General features: G+C 43.8%; 1 protein-coding gene across 3 annotated transcripts in view; it reads left to right on the forward strand.

The window, feature by feature from the left end:
* LOC131816460 (conserved oligomeric Golgi complex subunit 2-like) overlaps positions 1-12495 on the forward strand; it is a 32856-nt gene that overhangs the window by 14746 nt on the left and 5615 nt on the right. For 2 of the 3 annotated variants that reach the window (XR_009348072.1, XR_009348071.1), the window contains one exon: positions 4352-4533. The exons of the other annotated variant lie outside the window; for it this stretch is intronic. The gene's annotated coding sequence lies outside the window, so the exon portion shown is untranslated. Of the gene's footprint in view, positions 1-4351; positions 4534-12495 lie in introns of those variants that run through there. 3 annotated transcript variants of the gene reach the window in all.

Here is a 12495-nt window from a genome sequence, read left to right on the forward strand (position 1 = left end):
CCAAAATCTACTTACCTTCCAGCCTTCTTGACCATAATGAGTCTAAATTTTCAATAGACAGTGTGAACTTAAACTTGCTAATATTTGCATAACATGCACCTCTTTCGATCTCAAAGAAAAGCTTCGCACCGCAATGGTCTCTAATCTCCAATTAGGTTCTGTTCTGGGATCCCACTGGAATTCTACACGCCTGTCCCCTAAGATGCCATAAATTGTGGTCCAGTTTCCCAGCCAGCCAAGGAAAGCACATGGGAAATCTTGCTGAAGGATGAGTAAGAGCCAACGAAAGGGAACATATTTATCTGCCTCCAATGCTGGGACCTGAGGAAAGCAAGTTTCATTACAGACAAATCAGAAAGGAGGTACAGATTGCTTTTTATGTCACTCTGGAGTGGAGGTCTGCCATTGATCATTAAGGCCATTTCCTGCAATGCACTCACCAAAGTGATACTCACTTCGGAGTGGACAAAACTTAGGAAATGGCCAAGGGGTGCTCTCCTTACACTTTACACTCTCAGCATTTATTTGTATTAATTTCTTTATAGGGCAGTATAGAGACATGAGACCACATTGAAAAAGCAAAGCTTTTCATCCTGTGGCCTTGGGTCAAGAATAGAGATAGTGCTGCTCATGTCAGTTTCAACCTCCAGTGGCCAAGGGTTTGATCTGATGCTCTTTCAAGTTTTCACCATAGCCTTTCTCAAGCTCAATGGCCAATAATCCCACAGGAGATTTTAGGGCCCTCTCAAACTTCTGTTTTGCTAACTCTCCCCAGCCTGCTTCCTCTGCAAAAGTCACCACTTTGCCTGTGCATCTACCACCTCTTAGAGCTTTTGGAATCAGCCACGAATTGCAGTGCTGATTCCTTCCATGACCACATATTGTTTACAGGAAAACTCTTCTTCGTTATGCCTTGCCAGTCAGAGTGACGGTTTCATTCGCAACCTGGACCAGGTTCGGGAATTTTCTACACATAAATGTGAGCAAATGTCTTCTGTATTGAGACACATGTACATTCTGTAAATGGACTCTATTGAAAAACCAATACATAGGGTACACTTATGTCCTGACCCAGCTGGAAGGAGGCACTTCATTTCCATCTTTCAGAAAATTGGTGTAACACATTGATTTTCAAAACAAAGAAAGCAGTTTTGTGACCTCTACCAAAAGACTGTCATAGTAAGCAATAAATTGCCTCTTTGGAGTGAACAAATTAATAATATATTTTCTAAATTTCAAAATAACAAAGACAGAACGATGTCTGTAATGCTAAGTGCATCCCCTTAGTTGCAGGACATTGTGTCATGGACCACCTGAGCAATGACACATGGCGGCCGGTAGTCTGATTCACCTGGCAACCTGTTAAAAGAAAGTCTTGCACATGACAAGCTTTCAATAAGACACTGACAAGATGAAAAGGAAGCCAGCCTTAGCTGGCTTTTTCAGGTGTCCAGACATCTAGTCAACCTACCTCACCAACTCATCACCATGCTTACTGGAGTAAACCCAATCTCTTCCTTCCCCCCTGGAGATGGGAGAAGAGCCACTCACACGTTTGTATGGAATTCTCATTCCCCCTCGCTCTGTCCCCACATGGCGCTGTCCATGTAATAAATAAATCTTTATATCACCCGGAAGTTCCTGGGTCAAAGTATACAACTCGGACAATTTTAGGTCACTACAGCCTTTTGTTTTTCTCTCCACGTTAAGCCTTCTGGGTGACCAACAGCTATCTAAAACTAATGTTGCTGCCATATGCTGTTGTTCTGCTTCATCTTCCCAGTAAAGTTCAGTATTTTTAGCTAAAGTTTGGTTTATCAGTATCTCCAGCATCTATCTCCAGCTTGGGTCACAATCCCAGGTCCTGGGATCAAGTCCCACTCTGGACTTCCTGCTCTGCGGGAAGCCTGCTTCTGCCTCTGCCTCCCATCTCTTATGAATAAATAAAGAAAATTTAAAAAAAATTTTAAAAAACCATTTCTATCTTCCCACTTTTAAAGATTAATTCTGGGAATTATTGCTATAAATCCAAGTGTCCTATCTCTTTCTTAAAAAGTCTTCTCCAGGGCACCTGGGTGTCTCAGTTGATTAAATGTCTGACTCAAGATTTTGGCTCAAGTCATGATCTCAGGGTCATGGGATTGAGCCCTAGTGAGGCCTCTGTGCTCAATGGGGAGTCTGCTTCTCTCCTTTTCCCTTTGCCCCACCCCCCTACTCACATGTGCACACACGTGTTGTCTCTCTCTCTCTCAATAAATAAATAAACAAATCTTTAAAAAGTCTTCTCCAAAGGGAGTTTGACAAATAGTCCAGTAAGGGGCTGGAAGAAAATATTATAAGTTTTATTCATATTTCATGTCATCCATTTAACTGTTTAGCTTTTGCATGTCATTTATAATGTGCATAATAATTTAGTAGAGTAGTAGAGTCTATAATTTATCAAAAATTTGCTTAAATTGGTGGTATGTACGCAAATATTTTTGTATGTATGTATGTATGTATTTATGTATGTATTTATTTTTGTGAAAGAGAGGTGCACAGTAATAAAAGATCACTGCTCCGGGGACCCAGATATTTCCCCAAGTCCTGTTTCCTTCCATTCCCTCTGTGCTTCATTAGACCCCCTTAACACCAATCTTGTCCCTAAAACTCGCCCTCTGCAGCACCAAGTTCGAATGCTTAACTCGGGCCATCACTGCAGGGTGTACCGGGATGACCTTAGGGAAAAGGGTGGTGGGTCTCATGGGTTTGCTGTGTCACCCCCATGAACAGTCCTTTGTTCTGAACAGCTAGTGCAGTCCACGTTTGCAATCACAGGCTCTGGCACCAGAGTGGGCGTAGATCCCAGCTGGCCCCTCAGTAGCAATATGGCTTTGGGAAAGTTGTGTCATTTCTGGCCCAGACTTAAGGCTCATCCATAACGTGGAGGAGAAGACAGTGTGACCCTCAGTGGGCTGTTGAAAGGATCACGAGATGGTTCGACTCAGGTGCTCCGAGGTACCCAGCACACAGTAGGCCCACAGTAGAACAAAAAGTTGTTCTATTGATCTTATAGTTACTATTACTCATACTAACAAAACTGATCATTTGAGATGATTTTCAAGCGAAGTGTCTTCGCCTGGATTTCTAAGATTAACCTACTTCAAAATGAATTCTGCTCTACTGTGAAAAACGAGCTAACCAGCAGGTTTCTTCTGCGTCTTTTCTGAACTTTTTAGGATCCTCTCTAGAGAAAGGTTCTAAAGGAAGGCAAAGTGCAGAAATACTCTTGCTTCAAAGGATGTGTAGAAAATGATTAATTTTGCCAAAAAACAGTGCCTTGAACATAAAAGATGTTTGACGAAGCTCACTGTAGACAGTGTATCCCTCCAGGATTCATAAGTTGAAAACTCAATGTCCAAAGGGACATAACTAGGAGATGGGGTCCTTGGGAGATGTTTAGGTCATGAGGGTGGAGTCCTCATGGGTGAGATTAGTGTCTCCATAAGAGAGACCCCCACAGAGATCCCTCGCCTCCTCCACCTTGGAGGTTATAGGGAGAAGATGATCATCTGTGACCCAGGAAGTGGTCACTTGAACAGACACGGAATCTTCCAGGGTCTTGATCGTAGACTTCCCAGCTTCCAGAACTGAAAGAAATAAGTATGTCTTTCAAGCACCTAGTTTATGGTGCTCTTGTTACATCAGCCCAAACTAAGATAAAGCTTGTCTCTTATACTGAAAAATAACACAAATGTTAACAACAATTAAAAAAAGGAACAATGTGGCCAATGACATGTAATGAACATCATCTCTCCTCTACAGAGCCAAGAGCTTAATTAGTTTTGGGCAACTCAGTAGAGTATGATTAAACCAAAGAGCAGCAAGATGTCTAAATGCTCAAGTCCTCTGCCTCCTACTTTTCTGTCAAAACAAAAGAAAAGCCCTAGGCTGGTTTTGGTTGCCACCAAGCACAAAACAGCCAAATTCCAAATTAGAAAGCTCTGGGGTTTAATTGTGGATGTATGGAATCACATAGAAGCTCTCTTTGATCTTTCCAAAGGATGTTTCCCTCAAAGGTTACAAATACATCTCAGCCTACCAACCATCTCAGGCCTACCACAAAAAAATATATATATATATATATACACACTTTTAGCATTTTAAAATGTGTCTAAATTTCAGTTTCAGATCCAGTTTTGACTATTGTTATGAGCTTAGTTGGATGCCCCCAGATTCCTACATTGACGTCCTAACACCCAGCATCTCAGAATGTGGCAGTATTCAGAGACAGGATTTTTAAAGAGGTGATAAAGGGAAAACGAGCTCACTGGGGGTGGGCATCAAGCCAACAGGACTGGTGTGCTTACAGGAAGAAGAGATTAGGACACAGACAGTACAGACTGAAGGACAATCGATTGAAGACAGAGTGGAGAACACAGCTATCTGCAAGCCAAGGAGAGACGTTTGAAGAATCGAACCCTACTGCCACCTTGATCTTGGACTTCCAGCGCCCAGAACCATGAGGAAATAAATTGTATGTTGCCTAAGCCACCCGGCTGTTGATATTTTGTTTACAACAGCCCATGACTCAGAAATTTGAGGACCTCCCCCCCCAGACTTTATCCTGAAGTTCTGTTTCAGCTTCAGGGGCTTGTGTAATACTACTGTATCAAGGAGGGAGGCTCCTGCCATTCCCCGCACTGGGTCATTGAGACACAGCACAGCTGTCCCCAGGGCTGGCTACATAATTTACAAGCCCCATGCAAAATAAAGATATAGGGCCCTTTGGGCAAAAACAGGGAGGAAGTGTTTGTTAAAGGTACTAAAATAGAAAGCTCATTTTCTCCATTGTCTGTCTTCTGAAAAGGCATGGCTGCTGTTTTCTATTTGCATTTAATGTCATTCCAAGCAAATAAAAATTTTAAAATGTGATTATGGGCATGATTTTTGCCATTCATCTTCACAGGGTGCAAGGTCAGTGTTAAATAATTCACGCAGGGATTCCACAGCTGGGGCACACCCACGTGCCCTCTTCTTATCAGAACCGTGGAAATCCTGAACAAGACCAGCTCTGCCATCTTTACCTCACCTGGGGACTCACACCTGTTCCACCGACCCTGCCTCCCTCGGCTTCCTGATGAGTAAGGAACTTGACAGGATCAGGAGCCGGGGGCTGCCTTTCTTTCCCTTCCCTCCTAAGTCACCACTTCCAAGGCTTGGCTAACACAGGGAGTTGACATGAGTGAGAAAGGACAAGACAGGGTTCTGGGCTGCTCACAAGAGGCCCTGCCGGTGCTCAGAGCAAGCTCTGGTCTGTAGGGAAGGCGAGCTCCGGTTGACTCGGTCATAGACGTCACGTGGTCAGCGAGTCTCGTTGACCACCACTCACGAGGTGTCCATTTCCATGCTGTGCTCACCGGGCAGGGCGAGCAGTACATGCAAATGAGGAGGCAAGGAATGGTGGATACCCACAGTGGGCTGTCCCCTCCGCTATGTACGTGCTCCACTGTCCCACCTGTTATGCCCCAATAATGGGTCCATGATTAAAAGAGCGAGACTGATACAAAGCGAAGGTCAAACAAAGCTTTATTTCGCACCAAGCATCAAGAATCAAACTGACCAGCCAGGGCCGCTTTTCTTACAGAGAAGTCAACCCCTCTCTCCTTTACGGACTAGCTTTTAAGGACATAGGCCATGTGGTTGGGCCTGGTCATGCACAGGTGGCCAATTAAATTGTAACACACAGAGAAAGCTTCACAGTGATGCTAGGTGACCAATTGAATTACAACTTACCTTTTAGTAGATATTTGACCTAGCCTATCACCTTGGTTAGGATTGGCGCCCAAAAGACTCACAAAGGGCGGGACCCATACTCCTTGGTAGCTAGGGAGACAGTATGCAACCCTCCACTGATCAGATGTCTTACCTGGCCTGACCCACCCTTGTATTTGGGCTTTGTTACCTGAGGTTGATTTCCGGGACTTGTTTTTAAGTAAGTCCCCTGGGAGAAGGGGAGCAGGGACAGCTTAAGGGTTAAACAACAAGGTTATTGTGTAACCTCAATGGAAGCCTCTGGCTAAAATATAAAAATATAAAATAGGTCCTTACACCACCCACTTCGCTCAAAAAACACAAAGTCAAAAATAAAACTGAGTAATTCCTAGACATTGAGAGAGAAGCACACTGACTTCACCTTAGAACCCTTTTGAGGGCGGTGCTTGGCGGGGGTAGGGGGGTGTGAGGGGGTTGGGGGTGGATAATGGGACCTCTGAGGGTGTGGCCAAAGGGCAGGGCCCTTTGTGAAGGGGCTTTCTGGGGGAGGGGCCCATTCTGGGAGCAAAGCCCTGGGTGGGGGCATTCCCTCTGGGGGCAGGGCTGGGAGCAACCCCAGAAACCTGGCCCACAGAGAAGCTGGTCCTGTCTCTCCCTCTGCCCCCTTTCCCCAGGGACCCCTAGACTTTGGAGACTAAAGTCAAAATTAAAGCCATATGTCTAAATGGTTCATACTGTGGTTGGGTAGTGTTTTTAACATATTAATTGACTGGTTTTTCTCAGTATTTGTCAAACCTTTCCCAACTCAAGGCTTTCTCTTAAGCAGCAGCGCAAGGCTGGCCCTTCAGTTGGGTCAAGCTGTTTGGTGATTCTCTGTAAAAACCCACCCTCTTGCGCTGCTAAGGAGGGCAGTGTTGCGTCCTAGGATAAACATAAATATATATCAAATGTGTTTACAAATTATATTTATATGTATACATTCAATTCTATGTTTACATATATATGTATAAAATAAAAATAAAAATATTGTTTAAAAGGCTGTTTTCCGGGGTGCCTGGGTGGCTCAGTGGGTTAAAGCCTCTGCCTTCGGCTCAGGTCATGATCCCAGGGTCCTGGGATGGAGCCCCGCATCGGGCTCTCTGCTCGGCGGGGAGCCTGCTTCTCCCTCTCTCTCTGCCTGCTTCTCTGCCTACTTGTGATTTCTGTCTGTCAAATTAATAAATAAAATCTTTAAAAAAAAATGCTGTTTTGCAGGGAACCTGAGTGGCTCAGTCCTTAAAGCATCTTTTTTCCACTCAGATCATGATCTTAGGGTCTTGGGATGGAGGCCCACATTGGGCTCCCTGCTCAGCAGGAAGCCTTCTTCTCCCTCTCCCACTCCCCCTGCTTGTATTCCTGCTCTGTCTCTCTGTCAAATAAATAATTTTTAAAAAAGAAATACTTTATTAAAAAAATAAGTAAAATGCTATTTTGCCCTCTATCCTGGTAAGATTGAACACATTCCTAATAAGAGATCTTCCTTGACTCCGTGATAAAAATTTAACATTGTCTTAATGAATCCTCACAACATCCGCCTCCCCAACCCTTCTCAGATGTTACAATTAAGGTTCAGTGAAGTCCAAACACTGGGCCTGAGGTAATATACCCAGTATGTGGCCTCTTGGCATAGTCTAGCAGCCCAAATTGGGGGCGAGGGTGTTTGAGTGTCGTTGACCAGGATGAAAAAGCTGAAAGATGAAAAGAAGGGTAGTCTTGCTTTTTGGCCCAAAAAAAGAGGATTTAGAAAGAAAGAGACCTGTCGCCCAAAGGAGGAGGCTCCCCACTGATCCCGGCTGGGCAGGAGTCAGAGCAGAAGGAAAACTCCCATCACCAAGGAGAATGGGCTTCTCCTTCATACAAAAGCATAGGATCCCTCTCACCTGATATGTTTCTGTCCCATAGTCATCCCCCTGTGCCTGCCCCATAATAGCATTCACAGGAAATGGCCGAGAGTTACATTCAACTTGCAGAATTATAGCAAATAAAGTAATCTTTGACCCATCCTGGGAGCTTCTGATTACTGGGAAGGGCCAAGCCATCCTAGGGCAAGTGCACTCATTTCAAGAACCAATAAAATGACTCCAAGAGTATCCTAAGGGCTAGTGATCATGACTGGTCCAGAAATATTTCTGGGAGTCCCTTTTAGCATCCCTCCCATCATTTCTTCTCATCTCCAAGGGAATGGTACTTAGATATTCTGAAAGAAATATGCATGACTAGTAAACTGTGTGTGACCCCTGCCACCTAATTCATCCCTCACCAGCAATTAACACTGATGGTTTGAAGGATGGCTACTCCCCTGGCAGGGCAAGAGCTGAAGCAGAACTTATGGGGTGAGGCGACTCTTCCCCCTGGATATAAATAATTAAACCCAGTAGCCACCCTCCCTGCCTGGCCACTGTCATTTAGGTATGGCTGATTATCCCTAAATGGGAATGAGATGGGGGCGGGGGTGGGGGAGGGAAGCAGGTGACGGTCAAAAAAACTACACATAGCTGCCACTGAGGGTCCAACCTGGCTTAGACTGAGCTCAAGTCCTGATTCCATCATATATGAGCTGTATGAACTTGGAAAACTGAGTTCAACTCTCGAAGCATCTGCTTTGCTTCCCCTTGGAGTGAGAATAGTCAGTAGTATTGACTTCACAGGGCTTATTAGGAGGATTAAATTAGATACTGTTCATTTAGCACAATTTCTGGCCTATAGAAGGCACACATAAAAGTTGATTATCGTTTTTATGGACCTCCAACTTTAAGCCTTCTATAAAGAACCAAATGATATCTCTGAAAAATACTAACTGCCTACAAGGTTGTAGGGAAAGTGGTATCTATGTTGACCTGATTAGAAAAAAGTGGAAAATCTCTCTTGTTTAAGCCTTGTTGAAAATTTTCTAAACTCTGTCCGCTCTTCTGCTTTAGTAATTAATTAGAACAAACGTTGGAGACTCGTGGTTTTCTGATAATTGAGTTGCTCGTTGTAATGCAGGGCAATTCGACATTAGTGTTTATTTAAAAAATTACCGCAAATGAAGATAAATGGTGAGACGTGCACTAAATTTGATGAAAATCCTGACGTGAGTGATTCTCTCTCTCTCTTTTTTCTCCTATGATCTGAGAGCGGATTACATTCTACTTGGGTGATGGCTCAGGTCAAATGTGTGGTTTTGCAGGTGCCTAGCCTTTCACAGACAATCTTGGAAGAACCATCATTGTCTCTGTAAGAAAACGGAGGGAAAGATGTGATTTTAACACTCAGCCTACAACAGTTCAACAATCTACCAATGTGAATTTAGAAACGCTGAGCAGGTCCCCCTTCTAGTAAGGAATATCTCTCCCGTTTTCTTATAATACCTGAGTTTCTACAACTGAGCAATCTACTCTTTTGTGTAAAACAGCTTCCCAGGATTGTTTCTCCTTTAAACGCAAATGAACTTTGGGGATGGCACTCAGATCCCTTTATTTTACTGGACAACTGTGGAGCAGGGGTTGGGTGTGTTTCAAGAGGGAAAATATCCACAAGTGACAGAAAAAGGACATAAATGTACAAAATCCCATTTTCCAAGAATGTAAAAAGCTAACTTCCAGGGGAGCCTGGGTAGCTCAATTGCTAAGCATCTGCCCTTTGGCTCAGGTCATGATCCCAGGGGCCTGAGAATCCAGCCCCGCTTCGGGATCCCTTCTCAGAGGAAAAACCTGCTTCTCCCTCTCCCACTCCCCCTGCTTGTATTCCCTATCTCATTGTGTCTCTGTCAAATAAATAAATAAAATCTTAAAAAAAAATGCGAACTTCCAATATTTATTTTTTTTCCTTTGCTCTAAATATCTCAATGTTCACTTGTTGAAAGCAATTGATTGAAGCCCTTGGAAGAGGTGGTAGATTGAAGCAGTCATCAGAGTTGTTTGTGCTGCTTTGCAGGGGTCTGGCTGCACTAAATTATTTCAAGAAGTATTAATTATCTAAGTCACTCAGAAGAAGCCATTTACCTATTTCATTGTCTTTTTTTGAAGAGAATCTTTTTTTTTTTTAAAGATTTTATTTATTTGTCAGAGAGAGAGAGGGAGCGAGAGCCAGCACAGGCAGACAGAGTGGCAGGCAGAGACAGAGGGAGAAGCAGGCTCCCTGCCGAGCAAGGAGCGCCCCAGGACGCTGGGATCATGGCCTGAGCCGAAGGCAGCTGCTTAACCAACTGAGCCACCCAGGCATCCCCCTATTTAATTTTCTGTGGTTCTTGATCCTTCCCCCAAATTCTCACAGGCCTCCGCAGCTGGCACAGAGTCCGCTCCCATAACTATAATCCCTGTCCCATACTCTCACCTCCATTATACATCATACATACCTGATAAAACCCCACCTTGGTAAAAACCCAACCCTCTGTCCACCCTACGTCTGCTCCTGGCAGCTGAAGGTGGTTTGTGAGAAAAGCAACGATGCTGGAAGCTTTCACATTAAATTCTTTTTTTTTTTTTAAGATTTTATTTATTTATTTGACAGAGAGAGAGATCACAGTAGGAGAGAGGAAGGGAAGAGATCACAGAGAGTGGAAGGGAATCAGGCCCCCTGATGAGCAGAGAGCCTGATGTGGGACTCGATTCCAGGACCCTGAGATCATGACCTGAGCCGAAGGCAGTGGCTTAACCCACTGAGCCTACCAGGCGCCCCTTTCACATTAAATTCTCAGCCACAAATCCAAGTATGTTTCTCTGACTGACAGAATCTCCGCTCTTCTCGTGAAATATTTTGACTATTTCACATCTTCTTTCCTCCAACCTTAAGCCAGGGCTTCTCAACACTGGCCACACTTTTGAATCACCTGGAAGACTTTAAAACACAGGAGTGCCCACCTCCAGAGGATCTGATCTAATTGGTGTAGAACCAATTAGATTAATAACCAATTAGGGTCTGGATATAAGTGTGCTTTTAAAATTCTCCCAGGGATTCTAATGTACAGCCATTTTGTTCAGAGTGAGAACTGAACACCTTCCATCAGATACAGCTGATGACCGACCATTCTGATGACTTCACTGAGAAAAGTAAATTGAGGGCACCTGGGTGGCTTCAGCTCAGGTCATGATCTCAGGGTCTCGGGCTCTCGCATCAGGCTCTCTGCTCAGCAGGAAACCTGCTTCTCCCTCTCCCTCTGCCTGCCTCTCTGCCTACTTGTGATCTCTCTCTCTCTCTCTCTTTCTCTCTGTGTCAAATAAATAAATGAATTAAATATTAAAAAAAAAGAAAGAAAAACAAATTGGGTGGGTGTCTAGGCGGCTAAGTGGTTAAGCATGTGAATCTTGGCTCAAGTCATGAGCTCAGGGTTATGGAATCAAGCCCCACGTCAGGCTCCATGCTCAGCAGTGAATCTGATTGAGATTCTCTCCCTCTCCTTCTGTCTCTTCCCCCTGCATGTGTATGCTCCTGCTCTCTCTCTCTCAAATAAATCTTGAAAAGAAAATCAAATCGGTAAGGAAAGAAGACCCACAGAATCCCACTAAGTTTAGCTAGGTGGAACCCTTACTCCAATCCCTTCTGAGTGAGGACAAGCCCCTCCACTTGGGATTTCTTCTCATTTCCCTGATCTCTGAGTATGAATGTGCTCCAGGACCCAACCTCAGACTTCTCCTCTGTCTACATTGAGTCCTTGGTGACTGTCCCTCTTCTACCATCTATCTCCTGATGACTCCACATCTCCACCTCCAGTCCAGACCTGGATTTTGAACTTTCTTCCACTGCCTGCTTTCCAGATCTACTTAGATGAGTTAAACCCAACATGTTCAAAACCAAGCTCTTATTCTTCTCGAGCTCTGCTGGTCTTGCAATAGCTCAAACAGGAAACTGTAGAGTCATTCTTGATTCATCTCTTTCTTTCACTTCCCACGTTTAATTCTTTGGTAGAAGCTGTGGATTCTATCTCCAAAATATATTCTAAATCTGACCAGTTCTCCACACTTCAGTTACTCCCACTGTGGTCCAAAACACCGTCTTCTATGAGTTATTGTAATAGTCTCCTATCTGGTCTTCTGGATTCCATCTTTGCTCTGTTCTAGTTTATTTTCCACTCAGCAGTTAAAGCAATCCGTTTAAGACAAAAGTCTGACCTTGTTATTTCTCTGCTCTAAGATCTCCAATGGCTCCCCACTTCACTCAATACAAAATTCAGTCTTACAAAATGTAACACTCAACTTCCTTCTCAACTCATCTCCTACCTCTTCACTCAGCTGTCTCTGCCTCCACTCACCAGCCTCCTTAGTGTCTAACAGAGTCCAGCAAGTGCGTGCCTCCCTTGGGGGGTTGCACTTGTTTCCTCTTCTTAAATGTACCCGTCTTGTTCTCTGAATCCACTCAAGGATCTGCCAATGTCTTCTTATCAGAGTAATCTCCCCTAACTGCACACACAGCCAGCACCAGCACCATCACAATCAACATAGTTTCTGTCCCTCTCTACTTTTGACTTCTTATCAACAGCTGACATATTATATATTTATTTATTTATTTACTGTCTGTTCTCTCTCTTCTATTTGAATGCATGTGCTATAAAAATGGTATTTGTGGGGTTTTTTTTTCCTGATTTATTCTGTGTTCAGAAGAGGATTTGATACATAATACTCAGTACATAATTGTTGAATGAATGAATGAATGAATCAATGGAAATATCAGGTTATCTAAATCATAAGAGAGATTTCTCTCAAGCATTTTCTATAGTATTGCCCT

The sequence above is a fragment of the Mustela lutreola genome, chromosome 15 (assembly GCF_030435805.1).
Source record: "Mustela lutreola isolate mMusLut2 chromosome 15, mMusLut2.pri, whole genome shotgun sequence".
In the NCBI taxonomy this organism is placed as follows: Eukaryota; Metazoa; Chordata; class Mammalia; order Carnivora; family Mustelidae; genus Mustela; species Mustela lutreola.